This window comes from Crocuta crocuta, unplaced genomic scaffold (genome assembly GCF_008692635.1).
Source record: "Crocuta crocuta isolate KB4526 unplaced genomic scaffold, BGI_CrCroc_1.0 scaffold41, whole genome shotgun sequence".
In the NCBI taxonomy this organism is placed as follows: domain Eukaryota; kingdom Metazoa; phylum Chordata; class Mammalia; order Carnivora; family Hyaenidae; genus Crocuta; species Crocuta crocuta.
In genome coordinates, this window is record NW_027529428.1 from 7,765,627 (window position 1) to 7,773,869 (window position 8,243).

At 35.9% G+C, this 8,243-nt stretch overlaps 1 long non-coding RNA gene across 1 annotated transcript; it reads left to right on the forward strand.

Moving 5' to 3' along the window:
• Positions 1–338: 338 nt before the first annotated feature.
• LOC144227631 (uncharacterized) lies at positions 339–7,051 on the forward strand. The gene is made up of 3 exons (XR_013333981.1): positions 339–458; positions 608–690; positions 6,934–7,051. It is a non-coding gene; the product is annotated as an uncharacterized LOC144227631 (long non-coding RNA).
• Positions 7,052–8,243: the final 1,192 nt, after the last annotated feature.

Consider the following 8,243-nt stretch of genomic DNA (forward strand, 5'->3'; position numbering starts at 1 on the left):
AGCTCAGTGGAAATCTCCGGGGAGGGCTTATGTAGGTTAAAAGTGAGCCAATACTGACTGTGACATAATACAATGCAGGTTCTGTGACTGAACAACACATACGGAAAACTGATCTCTTGAAATCAACTCTAGTTGCAGTTCTGTATTCTCACATCTGTCTCCCTTTCTTCACCTTCATATGGAATCCTTCCCTATTAATTAATGATCTGATGACAATAATGAAGAATGGCTTCCTTGTCTAACAACCCACTGTAGACCTGTTGTTAACTAGCATGATTTGTAATGATCAGATTGGGATTTAGAATGACCTCACTATAAAGAAAAATAAATATTTAGGTATAAATAAAAACCAAAACAGGACTGGGAGGTAGGGGAGGGTGGAGAAGAACACACTAAGGCTGAAGCTAACAAAGAAAATAAAAGATCAAAGAAGCACTGTTAATACCTGCCTGACTTGGGTAAGTTCATGAGTAAATAAAAATTTTACTTGAGACTAGTGCAGAGCAACTTGAAATTGAATGAGTAAGGAGGAAATTTAATCTACTGCGGTAAACCTGAATTAACTTCCTTTGTTTCTTTAATGCTCTGGGCTCCTGGTGATGTAAAGGACATCTGAAATCAATCAAGGACTTTTATCTATCCATGACTCTGAAACTCGGAAACATAAAACTTTGCTGAGCATTTGCCCAGGTAGGCGGGTGGCAAGTAATGGGACGTGATTGTGTTAATTTATACGGTTGACTAGCTGACTCCTTGCAGTTTAAGACTGAAACTCAATAGATTCCACCCTTTAGTGTACACTTGGCATGTACTGAGATCTCTGAGGCATGCTTGAACTTTCCTCAAAAGGGCAAATTAAAACCAAAAAGGGTAGACAAAGATATTAGCAGCCCCGTGTCTGTCTCTGGTAACTTTAAAAAATAAGTAGCTCGCATTTCTTCAAGGTTCTTACATTGAGTGAGCGATGCTGCTGTAGTGGAAATGTTTTAACCTCCTATAACAAGGCTTGATCATTGAAGTTGGAAAACTCTGTGAGTTCTGTTTTTCTGCAGTAGAGGGGTGTGTGTGTGTGTGTGTGTGTGTGTGTGTGTGTGTAACATTTTATTCAATGTCAGGGTTCCTAGATAGTAGTAACTTGTATTTTCTTATTATTTTGGACCAAATAATAATTGAAAGCATTGCATTCAGAAAAGTTTGAACACATTGGGGTAGTGGACTCAGCTATTGGACCTGCATCAAGGGGACCAGAGTTATCCCATTGGGTTTTTATTTTATTCTGACTTCTGCATAGAAGCTTCATCAGCATTTAGTTGAACAATACCATATAGATTTTTCCAAGAATAATAAGGCAAAATGGTGATTCAGAAAGATAGATATAATCATGGTTACTATTCAGTTTAAGGCCATTTTATTTAGAAAACACATTATAACTGTACTTACTAAAACTGGGAACAGTTATTTATTGATAATTTGCCACATTTATGAGACATCTCAAACAGTGCTTCCAACTACTTTATTCAATGGAATATATATGTATATATATTTATATGTAAAGTTGTCTGTCCATTATTTTTGAATGTAGATGGTAAAGTTGTCTTCATGCCAAGAATTATCTCACAGTGCCAATTAAGTGTATCATTGATTTTATGGAATTTTATCTTTTGTTGACTGTCTGATTCTTGAACTGGGACAAAACCACCCTAACAGCAAGGATATTAAAAAGTGCCTAGAAATGTTACTCAGCCATCAAAAAGAATGAAATCTTGCCATTTGCAATGACATGGATGGAGCTGGAGTGTATTATGCTAACCAAAATAAGTCAGTCATAGAAACACAAATGCCATATGATTTCACGCATATGTGGAATTTAAGAAACAAAACAGATGAACGTAGGGGAAGGAAAAAAAAAGAGAGGGAAGCAAACCATAAGAAAGTCTTAACTATAGAGAACAGAGGGTTGATGGGAGGGGGGACTAAATAGGTGATAGGTATCGAGGAGGACATTTGCGATGAGCACTGGGCATTATATGTAAGTGATGAATCACTAAATTCTATTCCTGAAACTATTATTACACTGTATGTTTACTAACTAGAATTTAAGTAAAAATTTTTTAAAAAGGAAAAAGTGCCTAGTATTTTCCTCTCAAATATATAAATATTTTTTAAATCAAAGAAATAGAGGCAAAATCCTTCCTACTACATCTGTTGGGGTACAACTCCCTGTTGGTTTAATACTTCAGCAATTACAAAACTTTTTTACATATATTTATTCCATCCTCACAGTTATGCTGTGGAAAAGTAAAAGAGGTGATATTATCATTGTACATATTTCAAAACTGAAGGACATTGAGATTTATCTAGCTAACCTCAGTGATCAGTGAACAGAGGAGTCAGGACTTGAATTTTGATCTTTTATTTTCGTTGAGTGCAGACCATGGCGCCTACCTTAGCTTAGACATTTGGAGGCATAAAATTATCTAAAATTCTAATTAATAGGCTGATAAACCATTATAAGAAGCAAACTTATAGACTGACAATAAAATCCAAAAGTGAGATCGGAATATGAGGACTTGAATGATGATGGGCCCGTATACAGCTACCATTTAATGCTGAAAAGTCACTTAGTAAACTCTTGTATCTGAGTCCCCATTCCCAGAGTCCATACAACCACAGGCATCCACTTGGTTTCCCTCTTTGGGGAGGGTGTGGAAAACTCAATAAGACACTTAGGTTCCAGCTGCTACATCATTGTTTCATTTCCGGTCTGATGCCAGAAAAACCAGCTCTCCTGAAGTTACTACTCATGGTGTGTTCATAGTATTCAGTTTTCTTTCTTTTTGAAATTGTGTCTTCTCAGTAATTTTTCATAACTGACAGTTGAAACAAAGCAAGGTGATGAAATACAGAAACAGTTTGATTTATTCATTGTCTTTGTAATAAAGGGAATGCAGTGCAAAAGCATTGTGCGTGCTTAGCTTTTGTCCATCCGAGATCTTTACCGTGGATTGATTGTTCTTGAACTCTGCTGTTTTTCATAATTTTCTTTGACTAAGTCTTTGAAATTCTTACATCTTTGAATTACTTCTTACTCTTCTGTCCCTGTGTTGAAATCTTCTTTCATTATTTTTTTTGCTTCTATTCAATAAAATCATTGACTATAAATAAATGGTTAGTTTCCAATTTTCTTAGAGCTTTTCAGAAACAAATAAATGAACTGACTCTCCAGACAACTTTCTTTGTGGTTTTGGTTTCAAATTAGTTATAACTACAGTGAAATTTCCAAGAATTTAAGCTCTATTGATTACAGCAAATGTAATGTAAAGTGCCATATTCCAACTTCAAAAAAACCTACCAGAAAAATACCAAAGCGTGAACTAAGACAAATAGATGGATGTCATGGTCAACTCCAATCTCTAGTTCAGTGAACTTATAAATAGTCTGACACTCTGTATCTGAGATGTATTTCAATTACTGATGATACTATTAATTGGATTTCATGTTTTATTCATTTTTCGAGAAATTTAGAAATTGTTATGATGTGAAATACTTTGCCTGCATTGATGACACAAATGACATAATTTGGCAGAAATGTTAAAAATTCCATCTTAAGGACCCCTCTAGTTGTTAAAGAGCAAAAAATAAATTATTTAATTTTCATCATTCTTATGCTACTGATATTAGATTTTTTTAAAAATCACTAAGATGATGATGCCAAAAAAAAATTTAGAATTTCTATAGATCCTGCAATTAAAATATAGGAATGACTTGTAGGAAACAAACTTTAGAAAACCATGTATTTCTTCTTAAGGAAATAAATGTAGGGAAGAAAAAAACAAAACCAATCTATCGTGTGTTTATCACTTTCAAATGAGAGGAGATTTGGAAACTTCTGATGCATTCTTCATAGAGTTTTTTATCCTAAGAGTGCGGTCACTCACTCAGCACACTTTCAGAGAGAGAAACAATGCGATTGAGAAATGTTCCAGAAATACCCTGTCCCCTTTCACATGACCCATGATTGGTGTTAGAATGGCATAACTTGTCTCTGAGCAAATGGAAGGGCATACATAGAAATATAGGGAGTAGCCGTCTGCAAGTACTTTTCAAAAGTATCTGGATTATAGATGGCTTCCTCCGGTGTCAGGAACACAGAAAGCTGTTTTAGTGAGTGAATACGAATGTTGGGGCTTGCTGAACTGGCCTGTCAGGGAGGGCCGTAACAGTCAGCCAAGGCCAAACTCCCTCACACACAAAGTGCAACCGTATGCCATTTGTTGGCCAGAGTCCCAAATAGAGTCATTAATAAGATGATTAGGAAGGAAATATCTTCATTCACTGTAGGGTGTACAGTGCAAATCACAAATGTTCATCAGGGTGGCTGATTCCTAAGGGGCATTACATGAATCCTATTTATTATCAATAGAGTTGTAAGGGTAAATGATATTCTGTTCCTTTACTATTTTGGTTATGGGTCTGGACCCAAAAAAAGCCTCCTCTTTAGTAACTAATTTACCTGAACACTGCCAGTATGTAATGAAACACCGAGTTATGAAGTGTTTTTATTAAATTATTTTTTATTTAAACTATAACTTAAAATGTTGGGTAAAAACCGTACGTAGCAACGAAAGCACCAAGAATCAAACAAAAACAGAGAGCATAATCCAGTTTTACAGACTCCGTCATTACAAAGTACCTCTATAAGCTACAGAATAAAGCAATGGGCTTAGGTGAAGATTTAAAGCTAAAATTAATTAGGGAGTGACAGTTGGCTCAGTTGATACGGCATGAGACTCTTGATCTTGGGATTGTGAGTTCAAGCCCCATGCTGGAAATAGAGTTTAGTCAAATACATAAATAAATAAATAAATAAATAAATAAATAAATAAATAAATAAGAGTTTAAAGCTAAAATGAATTAAACTGCTTCCAATCATACCTATTTCTCTTACTTCCCAGACCTCTTATTTTTTTAAGTTTATTTATTTATTTGAGAGAGTATGGGAGTGGCAGAGAGCGAGAGGGAGAGAAAGAATCCCAAGCAGGCTCTGCACTGTCAGCACAGAGCCCAACGCAGGGCTCCATCTCAAAAACCACAAGATCATGACCTGAGCCAAGATCAAGAATCAGACCCTCACCTGACTGAAACCCCTCCCCCACTCCTGATTTCTCACGCTTCTTATGTTGAACCTAAACATCTTCCACAGAGAAATCCTGTTTTCCACTCAAAATCGGCTTTCACATTTTCTGTACTTCAATCTTGCTTCACACCCATCTTAAGTATAAAAGGTAAAAAATAACATTTAATGTTCACATACGCACTGTCTAGCACTATACAAAACGTGTGTAACATATATTACTGGACGTGATTCTCTTAACAGTCTGCAAACGGGAGATCATTATTTCCCTTACCTTGCAGGAAGCCTCAAGTTGTTTAAATTACTTGCTGAAAATCTCACAGTCCCTAAGAGGAAGAATCAGAATTTAAACTCTGGGCAATGGTTCCCTAAAGGCCGTGCTTTGAAAAACTATGCCATTAGCAACCCAGGAACAAGGTCCTTTCTTTCAGAAGTAGAATTTGAATTTGAATACAATTTTAGTGTTAAGTGAGCTTCAAAGCTTATGAAAAAATCAATTATACCAGGGGAGGAAAAACTATCTAATAATATTTTCTACCCCACCTCACATACACTGTCTGTTTTTCTTTTTGTGTAGCCATGTATTATAGAGGTCCTTAGGCAAGTGACTTCACATCATTTACTTCGTCTATGAAACAGAGATCACTTATTTTTTGTAGCCATGCAAGTGGAAAAGTGATGATACACATTTTAACTATGATGAGGAACAAAATAACGTAAGAGCTAACAGCAGAGATTCTGGAATCCAATTGCTGGACAACAAATGTGATTTGTTACTTACTAGCTTTGTAAATTTTAGCAAGTTTTAAAATCTCTCTGTGCCTCAATTACCCATCTGTAAAATATCCATAGCAGTTAGTATTCCATGCACTTTTTAGTGGATTCTAGGAGAAACATCTGTGTAGAAAGTTTAGCTTCGTATCTGGTACGTAGACATTTCTTGATGAAGATCAATTTTCATTTCCTCACATCAAATGAACTAAAGACTAGATTGTAAAAATAAGAATAAAACCGGTCCCTAGTTAGAACATATTAAGGAAAATAATTTATGTAGTATTAAAACACGACAAGTTTAGGTTTTCATCTGGGAATGGTTATTTTACCATTTTGCATTTTCTTATAGTGAAAATGAAGTTACTTGGGGGGAGTGCATTCATTTTTTGTACTTCTTTGATGTTCTCTGAGCTTCTTTTTGGTCTTAACGACACACGGTTCCATTTCTCTAAGAGTCTGGCCCTTAAGGAGAACACAGTAGACAAGATGTTAAGAAGCTGAAAGAAAATAAACAGATTATTTATTATTCCTTCTCCCGGTTGTGATTATGAGTGGTCATTCAGAACAAGCAAAATATTATCAGAAGACTATGTGTCATAGGACAGGAATGAGAGGGGTACGGAAAGTGATTCTATGAAAGGTACTGAAGAGGAAGCATGGTAGGGAAAATCACTGATGCTGCAGCAATAACCACAGTCAGGGCTTCTGCAGGTGTGGTGTTTAACCCTGGAAACTGAAGGGAATATGAGCTCTGTAGCTGAGCTCCAAACCTGTCACAGGATGTTTTCCATTTGAGTCCGTGTGCTGTGAAGGCATCTCCTGTGGGGGCTGCTATAGGAATAATTATACTATAGAACTTCGAGAATCCAAAGCAGATGATTGGTAAAGTAGACATGCCATGATCTTTGTGCGGTTGCTGTAATGTCCTTAGGACTCAAAAGGAGGTAAAGATACAAAGCATCAATTACGTGAACTGGAAATTTAGAAATATGGGCTTCATAGTTTAACCAACTATCCCATTTCAGAACAACAGAAGAGTTAAGTGAGAGCCGTTCACAGAAGCCCTCACAGTGACCAGCACATGCTAAAGAAAACAGGAAGTAGGGGCCCCGGAGAAGTGGAGAGATGTCTGATTTTAATCAGGAAGAGGAGGATAAGTATATCATTGAAGAGATTATATCATCCTGTAAATAATCTCTTTTAGGTTTGTGATGTATGGTGGGATGGTACTACCTTGAAAAAAATACTCAAAAAAATTAAGCCTTTTTTTTTTTTTACTAATACCATATGTACTTTGATTCTTTTTAAATTATTTTCCTATGTGACTTATCATATATAAAGAAGATTTTATAAGCTGCAAATATATGCGTTCATGTATGTGTATAGGTAGATAGATATTCTATTCTGCCCCATCTGTGTTTTGTTCTTTTTCTTCACCACTACCCTAGAATCTTAAATTCTAAAATTCTGTACTGCATTTTGATACCAAAGAGGGTGATCCCAACATCCTCAAGTCTCTCTAGACCAAGGCACTTTGATGATTTTTAGCAGTTAGGAAACAGCTAGTCACATTTCCCAGCTTGGCATGATAATTTATGGAATGATTCTGTAATAGGTATCGTGGAGTTTTAGTCATTATGAATACATAGATGATAGAGATACAAAAGGGCCTGAATTGTAATACTGTGTTATCTCTTCTATAGCAGCTATTAATTTTCGATGTTGAAAGCTTATAATTCCAGCCTAAAAAATAAACAGCCCTAAATTTAATCTACATGTATGTATACACAAGTTAATCAGTCCATGTTAAGTACGCCTACCAGGTTTATTTCAAGGACTTCAAGTAATTCTTCGAATTAAGAATCTAAGATAAATGTATGGGCGTAATTGAATGTTTATAGGCAGTGATAAACAGGTCCGTTCCTAGTTCAGAGAATGGAAGAAATTAAAATGCTGAATGGAAAATTGTAAATAATATTTTGTTACACATAGATCATTGTAATAAGTTCTGGCGTGTAAGATTAACCCTGTTTGCAAGGATCTAAGAATCAGGTTGGAAAAATGGACTTTTCTTCATATATAAAAATTTCAACAATTAGCTAAGCCTGAATAGTAAACATTTTTCTTTTTTTTTAATTTATTTTTGAGAAACAGAGAAAGACACAGCGAGCAGTGGAGGGTCAAAGAGAGAGGGAGATACAGAATCTGAAACAGGCTCCAGGCTCTGAGCTAGCTGTCAGCACCGAGCCCAATGCGGGGCTCGAACCCACCGTGAGATCATGACCTGATCCAAAGTCAGATGCTTAACCGACTGAGCCCCACGAATAGTAAATGT